This window comes from Chinchilla lanigera, unplaced genomic scaffold (genome assembly GCF_000276665.1).
Source record: "Chinchilla lanigera isolate Chin_1 unplaced genomic scaffold, ChiLan1.0 scaffold00045, whole genome shotgun sequence".
NCBI lineage: Eukaryota > Metazoa > Chordata > Mammalia > Rodentia > Chinchillidae > Chinchilla > Chinchilla lanigera.
In genome coordinates this window covers 8,149,063-8,175,830 of record NW_004955446.1, presented here as the reverse complement: position 1 = coordinate 8,175,830, position 26,768 = coordinate 8,149,063, and the positions used below count along the sequence as shown (strand labels likewise).

The following is a 26,768-nucleotide window of genomic DNA, read 5'->3' as shown; positions in this document are numbered from 1 at the left end:
ATCATCTTTAAAACAATCCTAGGAGGAGAGGATTCTAGGCAAATGGAGGGGTAAAAATCACCAAGAATCTCTTACCACTCAGGCAACAATTGCATGGCATAAACTCACGCAATTATTTTAAAATTCTGGAGTCTATTGAAAGCATGAACTTCCACGGGAAGGATTGAACTAAAAATTTTAGTCAATTTAATTTTTTGCCCACTTTGAGAAGCTACTTATCCATCACCTCATGGCAGACAGCTGTGCACCTGTTCCTGAAACAGCTTGCAGAGAACTCGCAGGTGCTGGTATGAGCAAAAAGTACCCTATTCTCCAAGCACCCTATGGCTTCACATTTGGAGATCCGTGCTTTGTGCTGATTGCTGCTTCTGATCACAGGTGAAGACAGAAAGCCAGGTGACCATGATTTCACACTTCCCGCTATTAATACAGTTCCTCCCTGTCCACATAATTTAGAAGAGGCAAATATATTTTAAAGAATTATATCTTCCCTATTTTGAGACACAGAGATTTCAGTCCATGGTTAGATGGCTCCAAGACAGAAAAATTTTTGCTTGCTTTCTTCTACTTTTTCATCTGTTTTATAAATTTTCATTACAACTTGGTAAAGGACTTCATATACAGTATTAATTCTACTCATATGACATATTTACAGTGGTCAAAAATCATAGAAACATGAAGTAATGGGTAGTTGCCAGGTGCTGGGGACAGAGAGGAATGGACTTATTGTTTAATGGGTACAAAGTTTCAGTTTTATAAAATGAAAAGAGCTCTGAGGATAGGTGTTGGTGATAGCTGCACAATACCATGAATGTATTTCATAACACCAAACCACACACTTAACCCAAAGTAAAATGAGTAAAACAAAAGACTGATAATAGGAAGTATGAAGATAGGTCATTCTCAAAGGAGAAGAGATCAAGAGATGAAGGGAGAGGGAAAAGAGTGAAAGGATAAGGGATGAAAAAGGGATTTTGGATGAGTTATGTACGTGGACCAACTCCACATAAGAAATGTAAACATTATGTCCTGCAAACATATAAAAAGGGGTAGAAAGGGATGGGAATGTGGGAAAGAGGGAAGGAAACGGAGTGAAAAAGGAATTAAGATCTGTCCGGTACATGTACAAATCTCCCACAAAAGACATAAACATTAGGTACTACACACATATACTAATAAACTAAAAATTTTTTAAAGGGTCAGGATGGTAAATTCTATGTGTTCGAATATTGCCATAATAAAAAAAAATTTGGGAAACAGAAAGAGCACATCTAACATCTGTCAAGGTGAATGCATTGTTTGGTAACTGGGTTCTCAAATCACAAATTAAAGCAGAACACAAAAAGTATGGGCCATACAAGAAAATATTAATTAAATTAGACTTTGTTAAAATTCAGAACTCTGTTCATCAAATATTCCACTAGGGTTGGTGGTTCAGCTTAGTGATAGAAGAAAGTAATTGCCTAGTATGTATGTGCCAGGCCCGGGGTTCAATTCCTAGCAGAGAAAGACAGAGAGAGAGAAAGAGAAAAAGAGAATTAACATTAATAAAGAAAACAAAAGCCACAAACTGGAATATTTTAATATCCATATCATTTCATAAAATGGTTTCCACAAAGACCAATGAGTATATCATAAGACATTCAACATAATTATTTATCAGAGGAAAAAACATACTCTTTCACTATCACACATTCACCAAATTGCCTAAAATTACAAACACTGATAATATCAAATATGGGCATAAAATAGAGGCACTAAGGTTCTCATACATCACTGGTGGGAATAAAAATCAGTATGCTACTTTGAAAAACCCTTTGACAGCATTTCCTAGAGCTAAATAATATTACCTTATGACCCAGCATTTTTGATTCTAGCTATAGTTTCTAAAAAAGAAATGAGTAGATGTACCTATCAAAAATAGTAGCAGATATTTATAATAACTGAAAAATAAAAATACAACAAATATCCATCAAAAGTAGATATATCTGTATAGTAAAACACTTTAGTTAACTACAACTTTTTTAAAAAACAACAATTATTTACCAGAGGTAAGAACAGATATGCATCTCACAAATATAATAACATAACATTGATCACATGAAGCCAGATATAATGCATGATTCCATTTCTGTAAAATACAGAAGCAAGAAAAAGCAAGCTATGAGGATAGAATGACCATAAGCTGTAAATTGAAGAAAATTAATGGGGAAGGGAAAAGAGGAAATTCTTTAAAAATTTTATTTCATAACCTGGGCTAGGTGTGGTTACAAATTTACAGATTTAGGTAAAAATTCCTGAGTTGTACACTTAATTAAGGTTTACAGACTTCTGACTGTTATGGCTTATTTAAGGGGGAAAATTAAGAAAATTCCACAAAAAATCAAGAAAATGCTATAAATATATCCTAATTCTCTGTGTTCTAACATTTCAAAGGTCATCCTTCAAAACTCAAAAACACATGGAATGGGCTTGAGGCCATTTTAAATGGAGCATCTGTGTGATGCAATTGTGAAGTCCAGATCTCCACCTAGGTAAGTTGGGCAGTGACGAGTCTACAAAATATTTAAGTATCTCAGAGTTGTTTGAGGACAAGCTGTGGCAAACTGCTAAGCAGAAGCAATTTACATCTTGTTACATCACCTTTCTTGATTCATAAAATCATAGCAACCATAATTTACATGCTTCTTGAAAATCAGGGAGAATGAAAGTCATCTCATCCAGGCTTGGAAACTCTCCCTAAGATTTACGTATACCAGTGAACTCTGTCTTGAGAGTACTGTGTTATTACATTACTATTTAATTTTATAAATATATCCACCTCTTCCAAAAGCACCCTCAAATAATTATATTTTCTCTTGTTTTCAAATTACCTTAGAAAACCCTGTCAGTGACAGAGCATTAATAAAGTAGTATATACGGCAGGCTTCTTGTTTCTAGCTAATTGCTAAAGAACAATGAACATGACAAAAAGCATGTCACGGCAAATATACAAACTCACAAATATGATCCAATCTCTTTCCAAGGTTCCTGCATGCTGACCTTATCAACCCAATTAGATGGTTACGTTTGCTCATTTCCAAAGCAAAACTAAAGGCAGTAAAGATATCATTAAGACAAATGGGCAAAGGTGAGGCTCCTGAAGGATTGTTCTTACAAAATGTGTATGATTTTTGTCAATTAGTTTTGAGACAATTGCTACTGGAATGGCATGTTCTACACTCTTTAACTGATATAATCTGCTGTCTATTGTTGTATGTAACATTTTAGAAAAGGAAGGGAATTTAGGAATAATCTACTTCCTCTTTTTCATTTAAAGGGACATTTAAAGCATGAGACAACTACAGACCAGAGAGATTTATCACTTTCCCCTAGTCAAATATTTGGAGTATATCTAAATATCCTTACAAATACAATTTAGAATTAGTCTATGAAGTGTAAAGCCTAATAGCAATGGAAGGAAAGGAGGGAGGGAAAGAAGGAGGGAGGGAGGTAGACACAGAGAGAGAGAGAAAGAAAGAGAGAGAGAGAAAGAAAGAAAGAAAGAAAGAAAGAAAGAAAGAAAGAAAGAGAAAGAAAGAAAAAGAAAGAAAGAAAGAAAAAGAAAGAAAGATATCACAAAGGAAATTTTAGTTTATAAATTGTGAGAAAACGATCATTACTAGTCCATTTCTAGTGAAACATCGCCATGGTCCTGATATTACATCCTAAAATGCAGAACAGTTGTCCTAGACCTCAAAAATAATGCTGGTCTAATCCAAAGCAGAGGCCCTGGAAACAGCACGCAGAGAACATTATTAAACTGTGAGTAATGGAGGCAGATGATGCCTGGGCCCCCTGCTTAATGGCATACTGTAGCAATCTTCAATCTCATAGCATACTTGCATCTATTCATTTCTCTAAATTGTTCTCCAGAATGATTGGTACTGTTCCAAAAGCACCGTTTTTATCTTCCCATGCAGTCCTCAGTGGTCTGTCTTAATTGGGCTTCCTGGAAGGAGACCTTGACACAGAGACTCACCTGAATGTAAGCTATAGTGAAGAGTCAGTCTTCAGGTGAAAACAAGGCACACAGGAGGTGAAAGAGGGCAAAGAAGGAGCCCATGACAGGGTGCAAGGCTAAGGCATATGCACATGGCATAACTTTGGCTCGCTGCCTCAGGGCACTCTGAATCAATGAAAGTTACTGCTACCCACAGTTTGGTTTGGAGATCCCCTTGGCCTCTGAACCATGTATGACTGGCAGGTGATGAGGTAAGTTGCTTGCGATTAAATCACTAAGCCCACTCTTTATTTCAGCTGACATTTCTTTCACAGAACCATTTCTTTATGAAGGAGGCTGTGTGGAGATTAGCATTCTGACACAAACTCTCCTACTCCTGGATGGTAAAGGAAAGTTTGCATATTGGTTACTTTGAGTGATACTAGTATAGATTCCATTTCAGAACTGTATTGGTCAGGGAAAAGGGAGCTAAATTATATGAGTCATTTGTGACCTCATTTGTTCAGTTTCTTTGCTGGAAGACTGTGAGATGATTAAATTTGGAAACATGGGTAAAATCGAATTACTGGACCTGCAAAGCTGAAAATATAACTCCCCACATTGTGGAATTCTAACAGGGACACTCTCTGGAGCTGTACTAACTACAAGCTGTATATTATTTAATAGATACTGATACTGTAGTAGGTTCACTGCAGTATATATATTACCTTATGTAAGCACAATGGAAGTCTATAAATCATATTATTGCCATTTTAGAGATAGAGAAACTGAGGTAAAGAGATTTAAGCAACTTGCAGAAGGTCAAAAATGACAGAATTTAAGCCTCAGTAATTTCAAGTGCATGTTCTTAACTACTATGTTATTGACTTTATGTTTATTTAAAAATTATCACAAAATATAATTCTATAGTTACAACTAATTTCTGGCAAAACTTTATTAAAATGTTTATTATACTAATGGGCTATCATTTTATCTTGAATAAGTTTCTATTTTATTACACATATTTGCCAACAGTGTCTTTCAGCATACCAACCAGGAATTTTAGGTAATCAGTATACGGTTATGAAGATTAAAATGAAAAAGCTAATAATAGTAATTTCAAAAAACGTGCTAGATTATATAAAGGCAAAATAACCTGAATCCTGTCCAATTTGCTTGTCATTTAAATACAAACCTCAAACATCTTCTGGAAAATATCAGAGTTGGTGAATATTTCTTAAAAGGAGCAGTACTAACTGATGGACAGACTAATATTTGCTTTTTATTGACATGAAAAATTCTTTAAAGTGTTAAGAAATCACTTTATTTCATGTCACATCTTGTGATAACTAATGTTAACTTATGCATCCCCAGTGGTAGACTATAAAAATGATGTATCAGACTTGAAGATATTAGAGCTATAATATTGAATTCCCAATCATAGCTGCTCAAGTGAATAAAATATGGCACACCAGAAACCCCCCAAAAGACTTAACTGAAAAGAATCTTTACAAAAATAATTTGAACTTTAGTGCCATAGGTCTTCATTCCAAATAGTTTTATAAATGTAAAAAATAGATATTTTAAGGCAGTTATTTAATTTTCAAATTGAAAACCATTTCTCTACTTTCTAGGTTACTTTTAAATAATCCTGTTTAGGCTCCAAGGAAAATCATAGACAGGACAAAACCTACACAGATGTCCAAAGCGAGAAGGCAGCAGATTGGATTCAGCAGAAACAAGGGTGGAGCCACTCGAAATGTGAGTGTATTTCCAGGAGTTCTTCTTGGTTTGGGTTCTGTTTTCATTTTTTCCCAAATTCTTTGTCACCAGTGTCATCTGACACCTCTCATTCCCAACCCATCCTTCTTTATTTAAGGATCTTATCACTTTCTACACACAAGTACAGACACACACACGAAAACACCTACACAAACATATAAACAGACACACACGCACACAGAGGTATCCAGATTTCAAATTGCGTTAAACTGATTTAATTCCAACCTTACTACCCACAAACATAAGCACTGACATGACAGTCTACGTGATGAGCTCCAAACAGCCTTTGAACTGGCTACTTTTTAACAGAGAATGGAATAATATATAAACATACTGTCTTAGTTACTCTTCCCTTGTTGCTGAGGCAAAATACCCATCACCCCAAACTGAGGAAGGAAAGGTTTATTTAGCTCACCGTTTAGGGAGGTTTCAGTCCATAATCAACTGGCTCTAAGACAGGGTGGCATGGTGAGAGGCAACAGTTGAAGGTGGCAGAAGACAGCAAAAGCAACAAGAGCAAAAAGGGGTCAGAGCAAGCCTCTTTTCCTCCCTTATATTGTAAGCAGCTTCCACGCCCACACCATCTCTGTGCATTCCTCTTCCACAAGCTCAGGATGTTTACAAAGTAAGGACCCTGGTTCCCTGATAAGCCAGCTCAGTTAAACTTCTAAACTTCTCCAATTGCCTCAATGTATCAAACATAACACATACAAATACATACATAGCTCTACACATACCCATTGTCCATAGACATAGACACATATTATAGCTAACCATTTGAACTTTTATTCAGTTTCCCTGATCAATCACAAAAACAAAATGTATTTTTGCAATCATAATTAAAGATTTTAAATGGGGCAATTATAATTTGTATTAATAGGTCATCAGTTTTTAAATAAGATAACTTAAGTGATATGCTCAATGTATGATTGGTATTTGGCAAATATCTATTCCTTTTCCCATTCAGTTTTACATAAAATAGACAATACTTGAAGGCAAATGAAAAAAGATAATGAGAAATCTTTCACACAATACCTAGAATGCAAGTTCCATGAGGTCAGGGACTCTTTTATTTGGTTAATTTAGACCAGGATCTGGATACTAAGCCTCAGTTTTCTCACCTGTAAAATAATTACAGAAGGGAATGAATACATGAGCTGGCTTATGATACTAATGTTTAGTATAACTGTATTTGGTCATAGGGTTTTAGAGTGGTAGTTAAGGTTAAATAAGCTTATAAGGATAGAGTTCCAACCCAGTAAGACTGGTAGCCTTGTAAGAAGAGGAAGAGAAGCCAGTAGAATGTATGCATAAAAGCCATTTGAGGACCCAGTGAGAAAGTAGTAGATGACAAGGCAGGAAAAGAAGTCTCCTCAGAAATCAACCCTCCTGATACCTGGACCATGGACTTAGCCTCCAGAACTGTAAGGAAAAAAATATGTTGTTCAAGCTATCCAGTCTGTATCACTTTGTTATGACAGCTAGAATAGATTAATATAGTCTGTCACAGATAAAATTTGGACTAGAAAGTAAATGTTAACTTAGCACCTAGAACATAATTAGTGCTTGTAAGTTCTAGTTAATATTATTGTTAATCTTTTGGGGAGACAATTCTTCATGGGTTTTTCATGTTTCTGCATATCTGTAGCAGAAACTGAAAGTTTGGATCACAATTGTCTTTTCAAGGCATGTTTGTATAGCAAACATCTTTGGAAGACAGAAAGGGCCAGTGTTTTCCTCTGAGCACAGTTTTGTTTATTGTCCACAAAGTGAATATCTCCTTCCAGGGAAAACATTGGTTGGGATTGCTGCAACCTACTATAAAAGATTTGGTTGCCCTAACCTTATAGTTCCTCAGGTGTGATGAAAACCCACTGTATGTGCAGCAGCTGATGTGGCTGCTTTGTTTTGTCTACACGGAACTTGATGAGAAAGGTAACATACACAAATGTAAAGCTAATATTACGATGTTGTAAAAGTCCATTGTTTCTGACTGTTTTGGGTTACGTCTAAAGTGTCCCCCCAAAATCTCCTGCTCAACACCACCTTTTCTCCTGACTTAAAGTCATCTTCTGTAAAGTATCTTTTCCCTTTCTCATCACTTTCCTATTCAACTCATCCTTTACTTACTTCATCTATTTCTTGGGGAAAATTACCTTGCTTCTCTTTTTTTGACTTTTACTAATATATGATTGCAGTACATAATCATCTCTTTCTGAATATTCATGTACCCTCATGGCACGTTTACCACATATAACAGTTTAGAATTGTAAGTGCACACACACATGCACACATTTGCTTCAGTTCTTTGATCAGATTTGTGCCTCCTCATGAGTTCACCTCTAAAAATGCAAGATCATATCTGCTTTTCACGCCATAGAAAACATTTTGCAGAGACGATTAAGTACATTGAAATATATTGTGCAGATAATAGCAAAGGTTATACAAAGCCCTAGTAATAGGACATAGGTCTAACTAATCCATCTACTCAGGAACACAACAGAATGTGTGGATAAGTACCACATATTTAAGTATCTCTCTCTCTCTCTCTCTCTCTCTCTCTCTCTCTCTCTCTCTCTCTCTTGCTCTCACACACACACACACACACACACGCACACACTCACACACACACACCGCATGCTAACACAGGAGACTATTACTTTGGTGGCCCCTGAAAGCCATGGTCCCAAAAGTCAGACCCTGTGTAGTCCTCTCCCCTTCAATCTGGGATATTCTTGTGATTTGAACTATTTAATATAGTGTTGCAAACATGACACTATGCCAGTTATGGTCCTGAGAATTAAAAAGCATTGCAAATGTTTACCTTTGCACTCCTGGGCACATGAATTCTTAGATCAGAATTCAGCTACACAAGAAACCACATGGGAAGGACCATGTGGTTACCCATGTAAATATTCCAGAGACTATATATTAGTTTACATTTTGTACAGAGGAGGAAACTGAGGAACTGATGTTCTCAGATCAGATATATAAGATATATTTATATATATATATTATATATGCTCAATCAGCTTTGCATCCCAACTGGGCCTGGCCCCAGCCCACTGCTGATGTGCCAGTTACACATAGGCACATAAACGACCAGGAGCAAGGACAGCTTAATAAATGCTCATGGGATCCAAGTCATGAGAAATACCAAAAAAGGTGTTTTAGTCCATTTTCTGTTGCTGTAACAGAATGCTTGAGACTGGGTAATCCATAAAGGAAAGATTTATTTTGGAGTGAGATTCTAGAGCATGGCACTGGCATCTTCTCAGTTTATGGTGAGGGCCACGTGCCGCTCCCTGCATGATGGAAAAGCAGAAGACAGAAGCAAGCATATGGAGAAGACAAGGACTGGTGAGAGAGGAGGCCAGAGAAAGCAGAGGAAGCTAAACTGGCTTTAGAACAACTTGCTCTTTATGGTAACTATGCCAGTCCTGCATAAATCAGCCTCACCATTGCAAGAAAGGTGTCAATCTTGCTAATGATCTAATCACCTTACCACTTCTAATGGTTACAATGGAGACCAAATTTCACCATGAGTTTTGGAGGGGCAGATGTATTTAAACCATTGCAGATAGTTATTATTCTAAGCCATTAAGTTTTAGGGTGGTCTGTTATGCAACAGTATATAATGGAACAGTTAAGAATTAATAATTAGCTATCAATTTAAAACAATTTCCATGTAAGTTTACTGATGCATTTCGATTTTGTTCATGTGAATATTTTTCTTTTTCTACCTAGAATTAGAAGCTAAACAATTATAAAAGAATTGTTAGACACAGAATTATGAGAATTGTGAGACACAGTAGAAGTATATAAGTGCTGATAAATAATAAACAACCTGGCACTCAGATATATTCACTTCAAAGCTCCAATCCTCTTTTAGTATCAGTCTTCATTTAGTATTTTTTTTTAAATTTATGATATGTTACTTGCTTTTGAGAACAAAAACCACAAAATCAAATCATTTCTCATACAGGTTAATTGACTTTTCCTATGAAGTATTATTTTTGCTAGTCGCAGTGATTTCTCCTGAGTAGAACAATAAATGTGCTTGATTACTTGCAAGTTCTCAGACACTGATAAAAATAAAGTTATCTTACAGCTAATTTATAAATATCTTCTGAGTTTTCAGAAATGCCATTTATTTCCAAAGACCTGGAGAAGTCTTTGCTATCAGACACATCATTTTCAACAAGAGTCATAACATCTAAAATGCTCACCTCCTAGATTCTCACCTGCTTTTCCTTATCAAAAATAAATTCCTCTGCAATCAATGTATTTGAGCAATGACTGTTTCACTTTTAGTCATTGGTCAGGTGGCAATGATCAACACTTCATTTCAGGTCAAGCAGCTATAACCGAAGCAGTTACTGAGCAAGGTTTCACTAGAGAAATCTAGAGTTCGGCCCCATCAGTTTAGGTAAAAATGGTCTTACACAACTCTTCTTCATTTTAATGGCAGTTCAGCCTCCTCCCAGAGGAAGCTATTTCTGCTGAAGGAGACTTTTCACTCAATTACATTAATTGTTTGGATCATGCTGACCACATATCACCCAAGCTCTCCAAGGAGCACATCAGATTAGTCAGGGAAACAAGCATTCGAGGAGTCTGAGCTGGACTGCAATTTCAGATTGTATGCTTATTGCTGATTTGTTTTAATTTTTAATCAATTATGAAAGACCAAAACGTAAAAAAAGTAAGGACTTCAAAGTGAAAAACTAAAACGTGAATCCAGAAACACTTAAAAACTTCTTAAAGGCTTTACTTGAATCCCAGTGAGTTATTGTTAAGTAGTGAGAGCCTTTTCAGATATCATTCAATAAAATTATTAGGGGCTGGGGATTTAGCTCAGCGGCAAAGCGCCTGCCTGGCAAGTGCAAGGTCATGAGTTCAGTTCCCGGTACCGGAGAAAAAACAAACAAACAAAAAAAAATTATTAGACTAGAGCTTCTGAAATAAAAACAATTCCCTATTCTTGCCTAGTGCAGTCTGAGTATAAATGGGACAGTATCACTTCCTGTGCCATGTGGTAATTCATTCTAGTTTTTATTTATCACTCCTTTGGAGAGTCATCCATATGTTCAGTGGACAAATCATTCTAGATTCTTTACGTGTCGCTAGGAGAGGGACTGTGCCCAGCAACTGAACACATTCTTGTGTTGGCAAAAAAACCCAGCCATGTAAAACACAGACTTAGGTTGATATAAAACACTAAGAAAAGGAATAGTTGGGCATCCTTTTTCAATTACAGAAGTACTCCTTAATCTTTGACTGTAAAAAGATTGGGCTAAAGAGCAAACTGTACATTGATGGTAGAGGAAAAAAATATTAAATGAGTAGGACAGCATGTGCAAAGGTCTCAACCTCTGTAAGTTTTACAAAATCTTCACTGAGAAGTTTTCCAAAATCATTTGGCAGCCTATAATGAACTGTAGCTTGGTAAACAGCATCCATCTGAAGTGGGTAAGCCAGGCTCTGAAAGATGTGAAAGGAAAGGAAGCACTTGGTTCCGGCGTGAATAGGAGTTACATTTGTTCTTTTCGTTGGTCATTTATTACTCTTGCTGGTTTATATAGAAGATGAGTGATTACCTGGGGCATACTAACAGGCAGAAGTTTTTTTAGAGAGATGAAGTTTATTTTAGAAAAGAAAAGCAGATATGTATAATGGGTAATAGATCATAGTGATAGAAATAAGCTAAAACTATGTAGTTTTTATGTGTAGGCAGGAGAGACAGATTTATTCTTCCATTTTCAGATAATGACACCATGACTTTCTTTGGGGAAGTACATTTCCAATGTCAAACACCTTCAGTGCATGATCATCTCCTGGCCACAGTGAGTATTTCAGCAATGATCCTGTGATCTATGTCAGTCCAGTAAGATTCAGTGCTGAGCCTTTTACTGAAACTGATAGAACACAGAAGATATTATTTCACTGAGGTTGCTGAAAGAATAGGATATCAACGTTGTAGCAAAATAATCTAGTGACAAGATGATGTAATAGACTCTCCTTGAATAATGCCATACAGAGAAAAACCGAGCTGTGCTGTGGAAGCATGGTCCTTGTGATGTATCTGAGGCCCTGGATCCAGACCAACCCCTGGGGATTTTTCAGTGATTTAATTCATTTAAATTGGATGATAATCACTTGCGACTAGCATCCACCACAGAAACCATGCCATGAACAATACATAAGGCACAGTTAGAAACAATGGAGCTGAGGAAGTCGCTTCCTTCCATCCATTTAAATTTAAACAACACCATAGGGTCATTCTGCCATCCACTCTCCTAAAACAGGCAGAAAATAAAGTAACAAAAACTCAGGAGATCTCAGATGCTCTAGGCAAGAACATATGTACCTTGGGTCTCCTACTTCGGTGATGGTGAAACTTTTAGAGCTTTCAGTGAAACAAACAGCCCACTGTGGCAGCATGCCACAGCTTCGCCACTACTGTCCTAGCCTGGCCTTCAGTCACCTTCATCCTACTCCAGTCTCCCTAAGGATTCATAGATAGGTACTAAATGCCATGGATGACTTAAGATCAGAGTACGTTTTGGAATCAACATGAATGCCTCTGATCTAACTCAGCACCCTGTCAATCATTCTTGTCAATCACATCTAGAGATTCAAGAGAAGGTACCTAAGTGAAGGTGCCTGTCCATCAAATTCTGAAAGCCTGGTTTATCCATTTGCTGCTTCCACCACGGCTGCTGCAAGCTGTGCCTTTTCTGTTGCCCTGGCACCTTTTTCTGTCTGTGCATTTCTTTTGTTGGCATCAGCTTGCCCTGAGCACAACATCCTGTGACCTTCAATAAATGTAGCTGCTTGCTACTTCCTACTGAGTGTACACTTGGTAATTCTTTGTTCAACATGAGCAAGTGCTTGGGCTGTATGTGCCCATTCCCCAGTAACACATGGAGACAAGTGACAGCAACAAAGTAATGATAAAAAAATAAAAAAGAAAGAAACAAAGTAATGAAAAGTTGAATAAATAATATATACACTCAAAGGGCCACAATAAATCATTCAAATGAAACAATAATAATTTTATAATCTTATGTAACATTTCTTTGCTACCAACCTTAATCTCTCACTGTCTGGAACACCTATGACCTTGCCAGCTCTGTCCTTAAAATCATGGAAGGCCAGTATGAAATCAAGATTGAATCTCAGACACGTGCCTATAATGCCAGCACCCTAGGGAGCTATGGGAGGAGAATCACAAGTTCTAGCCCAGCTTATGCAACTTAGTAACTTAGTGAGACAACTTCTCAAAATAAAATTTAAAAAGAAGCCAGGGATGTAGGTCAGTCAAAAGGCCTTGGGTTCAATCACCGTACTGCAGAAAAGTAAATGAAAAAAGATCATAATTCACAATTCAATTTTTAAAATGAAATATTACTAGTTAAAACAGTTGTATAACAGTTTAAGAGATTATGTGCCAAAACTGAGTTATTCAGACATAAAAACTAGACACATCCCATTTTGAGTTGACAAAGTACAGAGGGAGGGGGACTTCTCAAGTCAGTTGTACAATAAATCCCTCTAATCATTCCCATTAACCCTATTCAAGGCTGAGTTTTCACAAATCAGATTTATAACCACTCTTTCTAACTTTGTAATCTATAAAAAAAAAAACGCTATCACACTACAGAGCTCCATGTACACAGTGGCTCAGTAGGATATGTAAATTTAAATTGCTTCAATTAAAGCAGTTCTAAGCAATTGCAATATAAAGTTTAGTAACATTAAGATGCAATGAAATACAGTGGGAAATGCTCTAAAATAGCAGCTGACATCAAGCAATACTATGTTATCATTATGGTTTTGTTCTCTTAAGACAATAATTTAGTTGCTGACAAGGTATAAGGAGGTTATACTAAGCCTTTTGAGTTAAAGAAAAATCCTGCTCTTTTGCAACTTTAAATCCCTTAAGTCTCTGGCCAATGCTTCTTGGATTACCAAGAGGATCAGCAGTAATTTTCCTGGCTCCAATGTTTTGCCTTACTTGAACATGATGGTATAAAATACTGCAGCTATATCTTAGCCTCACATGTTGGCAAATCCAGACTTGAAAAATAATAATCAAAGAAGTATTCTTAGGCACCACAGAGAGACATGATGGTCTCTGAACCACTGTTTTCCACTCTCTCCTACAGATACACTTCCAATGAGAAAGAGAACATATGTTTCTCAAGTCCTCGTGTACTAATTAGGTCAAGCAGGTTATTTCACTAAGGTTTCATGGCATAATTATTTCTAATCATGTTCACAGCATTCGGTGTGGTTTGAACTATCCACAACATATAACATTACATGAACTCACAGAATACAAAAAATAAATGGAAACTTGCCCTATGGAGTTAGTATATTTTCAAGTTTCTTTTCAAAAACATAAAAGTGCCAGATATGTTAATGTCTGGGTGAGGCACCAAATACAGTTATCTAAAAGGTCTTCAGATACTGAAAGAAAAATGAAAACTTTATGAAAATTTAGAAATCAAAATAGTGAACTCATGCAAATGCAGCAGCAGCCATACATGAACAGAGAACCTTACTGATTATTAGCGGCGAGGAAGGTATAAAAATAAATCCAAAGGTCCATTAACACACAAATGACAGGATATCTCAAACTCAGCTGAAAGATCAAAACTCATGTAAAGACCTCAAAACAAAATTTTATGGGACCAAAGTTAGCAAAAACATGCAAAGTTGGCCAATATCAGATGCAGCTGTGTAGTCTTGAAGGCGTTCAGAAGACAGATGTGAGAGTGCACACACACTCCAAAAGCAAGGCACACATGTACTTAAAATCACACCTGTCATTTACCCAGTGCACATTCATTAATGTCTATTACATGAAAAGCACTTTACTAGGTAGTTGAGGATTGTTCTATATTATCCTTCTAAAATTAAAAGAGATTATGTGCCAAATAAGAACTGCCTTAATTAAAATTTAATGATGTTGTTCTAATACCATCAGAATCCAACAACCACTGAGCAAAAATATAGTTCTTAAACCAGTTGTTCTCTAATTTGGTATTTCAAGGAACGGTATGATTTCAGAACACTTTTAGAGAAATACTTTTAGATTAATATCTAAAAGTAATATATTTCTAAAGGATTTTATTTCTGCCAGGGTTTTTCTTTTGCAAATTAAAGGTATTAAAAAATAACTGGCATCTACTCTGTGATTTATTTTTTTAACAAAGAGATATTTTACAAACATATATTAGGAAGATCAAGCTGTCAGAATTAAAGGTAATTTTCCAAGGAACAAATATTATAGTCTCTCTATGTGATATTTACTTATTTATCAAACATTTATATATAGTACTCTGTAGTGCTACATATTACTTTAAATGCTTCTCAATAGTAACTCACTGTTAATAACAAAATTTATGATATAGTCCATTATTATGCTTACAGGAAAAGAAACTAAGACACAAAAAATTAAATACTGAAGTTTTAAGGTGACATAGCCCTCTCAGGGGTGTTGACCCCAGCCCGTATGTCTCAAATTGATGATCTTACCAACACCTATATGACATATTATTGTTTTCAGTATATAACCACATGATTTTTAAAAGTCTTCAGATATAATTCATATACCATACACAATTTACAATTCAACAGTTCCTAGTGCATTTACAATTATATAATCATCACCAAAACCAATTTTATAACATTTCAACACCATAACTGTATTAGCAGTTACTCCTTATTTGTCCCAAATCTCACAGCCCTAAGCAAACACTAATCAACTTTCCATAGATTCACCAATTCTGGATACTACTTATAAATGAGTTTTTATATATATGGTCTTTTGTGATTTGCCTTTTACTAAGCAAAGTATTTTCAAGGTTTACCCATGTTGTAGCATGTATCAATACTTTATTTCTTGTTATTTCCGAGAAATATTCCATTAAATGGATAGACCAGACTTTATTAACTCATTAGTTGATGGACTTTGCTGTTGCTGCCATGTTTTAGCTATTATAAGTAATGCTCCTATCAACAACTAAGGAAAAGTTTTTCCATAGATGTGTTGTTGTTTTTCTTGAGTATATATTATGGAGTATAAAAACATACTGGGTCAGATAGTAACGATATGCATAACATTTTCAGGAGCTACCAAACCATTCTCCAAAGAAAGACTTTGCAACATTTTATATTCCTACCTGCATTTAATGAGGGTTCCAATCTCTTTCATTCTGAAGGCCTTGGGTTAGAACTGCGGTTAATTCTTCATTCCATTTTTGTTTGCCAGTAAAATCATGGGAGTCTTAGATATTATTTGTCAGATATAAATTAATAATTCAATGTCTTCACCTAATACTATAGGTTTATTCAAATTTTTTATTTCTTACTGGGTCAATTTTGGTATTTTGTGTCTTCCTAGGAACTTGTCCATTTTATTTAAATTATCTAATTTGATCATAAATAATTATTCCTTTCACCTGAAGAACTTATATGAATGTTTCTTATAAGATTGATCAGCTGGCAACATTCTCTCTCAACTTTTGTTTATTGAAGAATGTCTTTATTTCACCTTCATTTTGAAAGAGAGTTCCATTGGATGTAAGAATTTTGATAAACCTTTTTTGTTAGCTCTACCAGTACAATTCCCCCATTTGCAGCCTCCATTGTTTCTCATGAGGAGTCAGCTATTGATCTTATTGGGTTCTTTTGTATATGCTATGTCCTTTCTTCTCTTAAGAGTTTTATTTTTCTGTCTTTCAACATTTTACCTGTTATGAATTCAAGTGTATTCTGCATGGAGTTCATGAGTTTCTTAGATATGTAGATTGATGTTTTTCATCAAATTTGGAAAATGTTCACCGTTACTCAAAATATTTTTTCTGTTTTTCTGTCTCTCTCTCTACCTCTCCCCACTCCTCTTGTATTTCCTTGTGTTCCAATTATGCATACCATGCCCCACATTTCTTTGAGGTACTGTTCATATTTTCCTCTGGTTCTTATGATTTCCTAATCTCTGTCAATGTATCTTCATTGATTAATTCTAGTGCCAAAGCAAATCTCACATTAAACTTCTGTAGTAAGTTTCTTATCCATGATACTTTATCAACTCCAGGATCTTCATTTGTTTCACTTTCATAATTTCTACCCCTTTATTGACATTCCTCAATAGTTGAGATGTTGTCAGGATACCCTCCTTTAATTGTTAAAGCATGATTTCTTTCAATTCTTTGAAAATATTTATAATCGTTATTTTCACATCTTTGCTGATGAGAGAAGTAAAGGAGCTTCAGACCTCCCAGTCCTTCTGCTTAAATAGAGCCCCTGCAACACAGAGTTTGGGTAGTTGGACTCAATGATATGGCCTGCCCCTAGCACTGGACTAGAATGTGGAGAGAGAGGGGACCCCATGTTTGACCTGTAACCACTCAGATTGCAGTTTCTGATATGCTGAGCTGGTGGGCCAAAGAGAAACTGAAGGGGTTGTGGCTTAAATGCCGTGAACTCTCACTTCGTAACCAAGACTTAGTAGATTTTCTTGAATAAATGTTTATCCATTTGCTGTATCCATTTAGGACAGTTTCCAGAGATTGAAATGGTTGAGTTTTTAAATTATTTTCACCAGGTGTGGTTGTTTCATTGAGGAGCTGGTTCACAGAGTTCCACATGCACTTTTTCAGAAATGAAACATTATATTTTTCCTTATTTTACCATAGACTAGCAAAAACTTTATAATAGCCCTAGATCACAACACAAACTGGTATTTGTGAACCAAACTCTTAAAAATTTCTATTATTTTTAGAAAAGAGTTATAACCTAGGATTATACATTTTAGTGTGCATGAGCATTAACAGGAATTTTTTTAAATTTCAAATATAATCCCCACACCCAGAAATTCTGATGTAAGAGGTATGGGTAGGGTCAGTGAAACTGTATTTGTAAAGAGCATCTCTTAGCAGTGCTTCTCAAGCTTGAATGTGTAAACGAATCATCTGATCATGTGAGCTTTATCAAATAAAAATTTTATTTTAAGGTAATTGTAAATTGATATAAAAGTTTCAAAGAAAGTACATGGGATTCCCATATACCCTCTACACAGCATTAATATCCTGTTCAACTCTGATACAATGCCAAAACTACATCATTAACATCACTAAAATGCCACTAATTAAAATATAAACTTTAAGATTTCACTAGCTTTTCCACTGATGTCCTTTCTCTATTTCACCCTTTGCTTTTACTCTACAATCTTTTTAAAATACAGATTATGCTTCATTAAGTCTGGAATTTAACCTGAGATTCTGCATTTCTAATAACCTACTAGGTGATGCTGCTAGTACTGGTCCTAGTACACTCCTTTATACACGCATACGTACTTTCTATATATCCTATAATGTATATATCCTATCTATAGCCTATAATGCACATCATCCTTGGGAAAAACTATTATTTTCTGAAAATAAAATGTTTTCAGGAATCAACTGATTCTGCCTTACTGGGCCTTGAATGTCATGCTATGGGAAGAGTGTCAAATTGATTTTCTTTAGAAAAAGAAATACAATAGCATATGTAAATGAACTTATACCCTTTATTACTTTACCAGTGCCAAAATTTCTGATAACAAAAATCTTACCACTTGCCAAAACAAACAAGAGAAAATTAAGAAATGTAATTCTTCTTGCTACTTTCTTGCTCTAACATTTCTCCAATAGCCCCCTGGCAAAATGAGGGTAGGAAATACAAACTTTACTGTAAATTATAGGCTTAAAGTCAGCACCATATAAACAAATAGAAACATTTTTCTACTTAAAGTATAACAGCTAGATTATTAATTGAAATGTATATAATAAATATCTTCACAGTGTCAATCTACATTGTGTTTATGTGTAAGAGGAATATAAATGCTGCTAAGAAGGTTAAACTCTCACTTGGAATTCTCACTAACCCCTTGAGAGTTTCATATGTTATATTTTTCTCATTTATATTTCAGACATATATATGAATTGTAAGTCACTTCTGGAGAAGCATCATATAGTAATCTCACTACCAAATCCAGAAGTATGTGAGGTTTCTAAAAGATGATATAATCATAACTTCTGTGTCCTTATCATTAGTTATAGGTATAAGGAAACCTTTCAAGTATTTTGAAAAGGGCTTTCCCCCCACATGAATCCCTAGTGAATTACAGAGCATCCACTTGCAGATGTAAAAATCTCACTGTTTTAGATTATAATCCAGAATAGTAAGGAGGGATGGGGGAGGGAGGAGAGGGAAAGAAAATGCAACTGGGGAAGAGGGGAAGGAGATATAAAAAGATGTGTTGCATGCATGAACCAGCTCCTCGCTGTGAATATAATCAATATGTACTACAAACATGCATGAATTAAAAATAAAGACAGCCTAGATCCCTTTCCTCATCACTCATTCTGAACCCAGGTATGAGTAGTTTAACATACTCCCTGACGTCAGCCTTGCAAAGAGCTCTAGGCTCATCTAGTCCAGTCTTCATGGCTCACAGGAAGTGATACTGGAGCCTTGAGAGGGAAGTCACCTTGGTCAGTCATGTAGTCATTAGTCTTTAATCAACTATGCTTTCCATCTCACCACATCATTCCCCACTCTCTCAATATTTTTAGATTTTAAGAGTAAAAATGTTTCCATGTTATGTAACTCATTCTGAAATATTTTAATGTGACTAAAAAAATTTTAAAAACTACTGTGCCCTTAACCTTATTACACTTTACTGGCTTATTACTTCTCGTGGCTTTTAAGGAATGAAACAATCTATCTCCATACAAATATGGCCAAAATGTTTTAAACAAAGGTGTACAATTGTATTGAGAGGACAGTTTTTTCAACAAGTGGTGCTGGAGTGTTATGACTTGTGTCTAGATGTCCCCCCAAAGCCTCATGTGCTCATAGGTGGGGCTTTCCTGAAGTGGCTGGATTTAGAATGTGTGACACTGGGATTGATTCATGGTGCAATGCTAGGGTGCTAGGATTAAGGATGTGAATCCTACCCATCCTAAGGGCAGGCAGCCTGCATACAAAATAAGGGACAGAGAGAGGATCATCACTATTCACTTCCTTCACTACCTTCTACCTTCTATGAACTGCTCCTTCCCTATAATGCCTGTCTGTCATGCCACCCTACCTTGGAGCCAGCTGTTCATTGACTGAAATATCTGCAAACTGTGAGCTGAATAAATCTTTCCTCTTTTAACTTTAGGTCTCAGGTATTTTGCCATAGCAATGAGAAAAAGTAAATATAATATAGAGCAATCCATATGGACACCTATGGAAATAAAATAAACCACCACACACACCATCAAGTATTCAAAACTTAAATCAAAATGAGTATTGAGTGGATTTAAATGTAAAAGGTAAAGCTGTGTAACCTTTAGGAAACAGGAGAAAATTTTCAGGACTAGAGTTTGTTAATGGATTCTTAGAATGACGTCAAGAGCATAATTCATAAAACAAAAATCAATACCTAGGACTTAGCTAAAATGAAAAAAAAATGTTTTGAATTGCTCCACTAAGGAGATAGAAAGACAAGCTACACACTGGGAGAAAATATTTGTAAACCAAATGTTACACAAGGGACTAATTTTCTTCTACAGCAAAAGTTACACGAGAAATCTCTCAAAATTCAACAGTAATGAAACACTCCAATTAAAAAATGGTCAAAAGACCTAGATGTTTCACTGAAGAGCATACGTGTATGGCAAATAAGCACGTGAAAAGACTTTTGCTATACATAATAAGATTTTCTTTTAATACAATCTATAATTATTTGTCTTTATAGTTTGTGTTTAATGTCTTAAAATAGTCCCCTATTTTATACATTTTCTTTTTCTCTAAAAATGTATATTGTTTATTTTTCACTTCACTTTTACACTTACTTTCTGTTTGGAATTTAATTTGTATATGGTATGAGGAAGTGATCTTATTATATTTCCCATATGAAAATATATCTCCTGACACCATTTATTGTGTCCTTTCCTTGTGAATTTGTAATATAGCCTCAGACATACACAGGCTAGTTTCAAGTGTTGTATTTTCTGTTGTTGCTGTAATATTTCAGTCTTGATTATTATTCCTTTACAGTATCTCTTACAATGTGGTAGGACCAAACCTCCCAATTTCTTCAAAAATGTGTTTGTTATTATTGGCCTTCAGCTTTTCACATATACTTCTGCTGGAGTTTTCAAAGTAATTTTTATGTTTTATATATCAAAGACTACATTAAAAATAAAAATTCTTCAAGCTAATAAAAACACATCTGTTTTAGCTTTTATTGTAATTTATGAATATAGTAAGAATTGAAGGCTTTTTTTTCAACTTTTAGTTTTTGTAAGTACATGTTTACTGCACATAATTACATTTCCTGTGGGAAGTTGGTACACATACCTAACACATCTCAGTTCTTATGATATTTACTATACATTAGGTATAGTATATCTCCCCATTTACATAATTTTCTGAGTCTTACCTTAAAATTTTGTAACTTTATCGGAAAAGGATTTCCATGTCTTATATTTATTACTATATTTGTTTCTAGTTTTTGTGGATAGAATTCATAGTGTCTGCTTTTAAAATGAACTAATTGTGTGCTGTTAGAATATACAAAAGTGATTTCATCTATATACATCAATTCTCCTGAACTTTTTGTGTTACTTATAATTTTTGTTTATTGTCTTCATAACAATTTTGCTTTTTCTGTCCTTCCACCTTTTATTTATTTCCTTTATTCACAGCACTGGCTATGACAACTACTTAAATATAAACAGGGATTCTTATTCTTTATCGAAGACATAAAAGCATTATTTCTAACATATTACAATTAAGTATAACCTTTACAGACTTTTTAAAAAATGGCTTTTCCTCTAGCTCAGATCTGCTGTAAACTACTCTGCTTATCAGTCTTATCAGAGAGCTAACTTTTGATTATGCTTTACATTTTATTACTATACACATTTTGCTTTATTATACTTTGTTTTCTCAATTCTTAGGATGCAACCTTATTAGTTTTTATTTTTTCTGATATAGTTATTTAGGATGATAAATTTCTAGCTACCACTTTTGCTGCTTCCCTTCAGTTTTGTTATGTTATGTTAATGTTAAATTTTAAATATTGTCTAACTTTTCATTACGTTTCTTGTTTGACTTATGAGTTGTTTACATGTTTGTGTATTAATTTCAGATCCATGGAATTTTTTGTTCTTTTTGCTTAAGTTATTAATTTAATTGCATCATAGTAAGATATTAACTTCTAGAAGGTCTGCTAAAAATATATTTAATCCTTTTATTTTCTCCCATATATCTCTGGATTCTCTTTCATATTTCTATATTTTTCAGCACCTTCTCTTTGATCTCTTCAAATTATACTCCACTATTTTCTCTTCAATCATGTATAATTTGTTTAACTTCTGATAACTTTTTAATTTCAATTGTTTTATTTTAAACTTTTAGAGTTTCTGTTCATTTTGTTTCAAACCTAATTTTCCTTTTTATATATATAAGCCCTTCCTTGAGGCTCATTTTCAGTATTCTTATTTTATAGCCTCAACATAATAGTTCCATCATTTGAAGGTCTTAGATGTTGATCATGCTTTTTGTTACATTTTTTCTCAGAAATCTTTTTCTCATGTTTTATAGTTTGAAATTGTGAGTTAATTTTCTGAAGGTCTTTATCTGTAGGAAACTTACAAAGCTTAGTTCAATAGTAATTCTCTGCACAGAAGTTCATAAGTAATTCAATCATTTGCTTTAGGCTCTTTTGGGTTAATTTTTCAGTTTTTATTTTCTCATTCTATGTAAACTGCATAAATTCAAATCTAGCAGTTTATCTTTGGTGGAGACATTATATTTTTTATTTTATTTTATTGTCTTTTTGAGACAGGGTCTTGCAATGCAGTTCAAGCTGGCCTTGAGCTCACTTTTTGGCCCAGGCTGGTCTCAAACTCACAGTGATCCTCCTGCCTCAGCCTCCTGAGTGCTAGGATTAGAGGCGTGCACCACCATGTCCAGCTTATTTTAAAAATTAAAAGAAAATGAACAAAACAACAATGAAGACAAAATTAAGACAGCATAAAAACAAAAATAATACATGACCTCAAAACAAAATGATAGGAAGATAACAGTATGTAATGGAGACATTATATTCTGAAGTAATGCTTCTTTGTTCTGTGCTGACAATGGGTTTTTTTCTACTCTTTTTCTTCCGGCCTCACAACTTTAGGCTGCAGATCTCTGCTCCAATCTCAATTTTTCCATTTCCTATCCCCACATGATTGTTGGAGTCAAGCCCTTGGTCAGTGTGACTAATAATGCTCTCTCCAGGGCAACCACAGCATCAGCTCCACTGTTGACCCCTGAGGTTTTCAATCCCATTTTATTTCTGACCCATGGTGATAGCTTCAAGTCCTTTCAGGATCAGATGTTCATGAAACAAACTGCTTATTTTATTTTATATTTATTTTATTTTATTGTACCTAAGGGTTTGTAAAAGGGATGACATTAAAATTAACCACATTTCTAGAACTGGAAGTGAAAAAGAACTTCTCCCTAGTAAAAATCATCATAATTGGCAAGCTAAATCCATGTAACTTACCAATTGTTAAACTTTTAAAATTCAAAGTTATATTATCCAGAACTTTTATTATGTCTCTTAGTCTCCTTTTCAGGCAAAACTACATGGAAAGAATATAAAATCCATAAGTATCTCAAAGTTCAAATTAGATAATTTACCCTGAAATTCAGATGGACCCAAATAAATCCTTTAATGTTCCTGACTCCCTCAGAAGCCTAGATTCTCTTCCAAATCAGACACATAAGCATCACTTCCCATATAAGTTTTCTCCACTCACTATCATTTCCATTCATTCAATACGACTTTTCTAAACTCCTGCTATGCTATATGCTTCAGAGAAAAACAAAACAAACACCTGGATTCATAGAGCTTAAATGCTAGTATAAGGGAGGAATAAAAATAGTAAACAAATTAATAAATTTATTTGTGGTTGAACTTTACAAAATGGCCAATATTCAGCTATTCTTGACCCACCAGGAGGCAATTTCATGACTCCGCATAATAGACTATGACAGCTGTTAATACATACAAGGAGAAACCAGGCAACAGGGGACAGGAAAGAAAGAGCTGGGGCATGTGTGCGTGTGCCTTCCAGACAACATGGCCATAAAAGCCTCTCTTCTCAAGAGTCCTTTGACGAGAGACAGGAGTGAAGTGAGGAAGTGACTAATGTGGACATCTGGAGGAGGAGCAGTCTAATCAGAGGGAAATGTAGGTGGAAGTGCTCTGAGGAGGGAGTGTGCTTGTCATATTTAAGAAACAACAAGAAAAGCAGAGGGGCCTGAGTGGAGTGCATGAGAAAATGAGTCGGGAGACGGGGAGAAACAGAGGGGACATTGTCAGCTCCAGGAAGGCCCAGGTGGCCGTGGTAAGAGTGCTCCTAAGGAGATGGGAAGTCCCTGGTAAATTTGGGCAGAGAAGTGGCGAAGCGTGACTTCCATTTTCAGTGCATGAAAGCCACCTCTGTGGAGCAGGATGGATACAGGAATTTAGTTATGAGACTGTGGCATTTGCCCAGGAGACTGCAGTAACTCCAACTCGGAGTGAAAGGAAAACAAAAATGAGAGAATGAACTGACAGTTTCCACACGACCTTTCTAGTCTTTTTTAAAGCACATTTTTCTTTTTGATATCTCATCTCCAATTGAGTACATTTTCAAGCTCCCATTAAATTGACTTTGGTTGATCCTAGAATCAAAATTTTTTTGCCTGCCTACTTCTGATTGCAATAGGAAATGTCTAGATTTTCCTAAAGTCAGTACCCCCAAAAACTATATTTATACAGTCCCTCCTCTGACATATGTACATCAGCACTTCTGTCCCTAATCACCCTCAAGACAATGGTACCGTACCTGACCAAGGAGCAGCTGGCATTCACTGTGCAAGAGGAATCGCCAAGTAATGAAAATGTGGCTCCAACAGCCACAGCCGTGCTTTCTGTCTCTTCCCAAAGACTGTTAACTGACAAGGGGGTGGGGCCTGAGTCATAGCAGGAAAGGGCCATTCGTGGCCCACTTGTCATGCAAGGTGATTCTGAGGAAGACAGCGCCTCATCCTATTCCTGAGGCTGGGCCTCTTCCTCAGAAGTTTCTCCACTTTGCAACTCCCCCAAAGAGGAAGTGGTCTAAGTGGGTTACAGTCTTTTAGGGAGAAGCTGACCACAACTTGATGGCATGTAAATACGTCTCTGCACCACTCAGCCCCATTTCTCTCTCCTACCCACACAGGGCTGGGTGTCTTAAGGGCTTAGGTTAAAATATTAAGTAACTAGCAGAGCAAGGTCAATATCAAGTCACAACAGAAGGACAGAGACTCAGTTTTACTCTCAGTGCCATTGATTATTCAAAAGTAAAATATAAAAATGTTTATAAAATACAGTTGGCCCATCAGACAAATAACATCAAAATCACTTACCAGCATATGATATGTTTAACAAAGTCCTTAAGCTTAGTCCGCATGGGACACGCAAACAGGCAAAGGCAAGGATATGATGTTAAAATGTTAAAACGCTAAAATTACAGATCAGTTTAAGAACTCACGCACCTTACATTTAACAGCATACAGCATATACAAGGTGACAAGAAGTATTACTTAGATGAATAGTCACAACTTATTTAATCTCAAAAGCCTAAAAGTGCATTTTGCAAAGGTATAAGTAGGCATATCTTTTTTGAAAAAATATATGCTATGAATTGGAAGAAAACAAAAATCAAAATGTATTTTTCACTGCGTCCTTCCTCCACTTTTAAATAAAATAGATACCTCATACCTCATATCTCAGAAAATTAAGCTAAATCTGAATCGATGTTGCTACTGAGGCTAGAAATCAAAGCCCTAATTCAATGTGCCATGAAAAGCACTTATAATGCCAGACAGTGTAAAAGAAATAAAAAATGCCGAAAAGACCACCGTTATGACCTTCCCTTGAATTCCACAGGTGAAAATCCTCCTCTGCCAGCATTTCAAGGTTTCCCACAATGCTTCTACAGACATTCTGACCTCACTAATTGCAAATCTATGTTTCCTAGTATCAGATACATTTATTCTGCTGAAAACTAGTCAAATTTTTAGAAACGTTTTGCAGCATGGATTTCTCACTTATAAATTATCATTCACCTTTCCAAAACTATGTAAATAATATGACAAAAACAATACCGAAGGCAAACTTTTTAATTTGAAGGTCCATTGCACATGGAAGTTTTTTGGTTTTTTTTTGTTTTTTTTTGTTTTTTTGTCTTTTTGAGACAGGGTCTAGCTGTGCAGTTCAGGCTGGCCTTGAGCTCACTTTGTAGCCCAGGCTGGTCTCGAACTCACAACAATCCCCTTGCCTCAGCATCCTGAGTGCTGGGATTACAGGCATGTGCCACCACTCCCAGTGAAAGTATTCTTTACTAATGTGCCTCAGCCTCTGATGAACGAGGACACACATCTCTAGAGGCAGCAAAAAGGTGTCTATCACAACCAGCCAATAGTCAGGAACTGGCTTGGGCTCAGAGAAGCACAGATTTGTGCGGAAATGACCCTGTGTCCTTATGCCTTCTTAGTCTCTTAACTTTGTTTTCAAATATATAATTGGATTATATATCCGGTCAGCTTTACATCACCATAACAAACTGGAGCAGACTACTTAACAAGAAAAAGGTTTATTTGGATCACAGTTTTGGAGATTCAAGTCCAGGATTAGGCAGCCCCATTGGTTTGGCCTCAGAGAGAGCAGTGGGTGCCACCACATTGAGAAGTCACATCCCAAACAGGAATAGAGACAGAGGATAGATAGAAGGTGTCTAAACTTGTTCTTTTTATAACAATGCTCTTGCAAGAATTCAAGGTATCCTATGAGAATTACCAAGCAGTCACATTTGAAACTCCATCTTCCTCCTGCTCCCAGTGAGCTAAGGATCTCCCTCTGGGCTCACAG

At 35.7% G+C, this 26,768-nt stretch overlaps 1 protein-coding gene across 2 annotated transcripts in view; it reads right to left on the bottom strand.

Annotated features, from left to right (window-relative positions):
- The window catches only part of Pde4d (phosphodiesterase 4D, cAMP-specific), a 1,338,202-nt gene that overhangs the window by 1,076,697 nt on the left and 234,737 nt on the right, over positions 1–26,768 (bottom strand). For both annotated transcript variants that reach the window (XM_013518413.1, XM_005392663.2), the window contains one exon: positions 6,800–6,885. The gene's annotated coding sequence lies outside the window, so the exon portion shown is untranslated. The remainder of the gene's footprint in view (positions 1–6,799; positions 6,886–26,768) is intronic.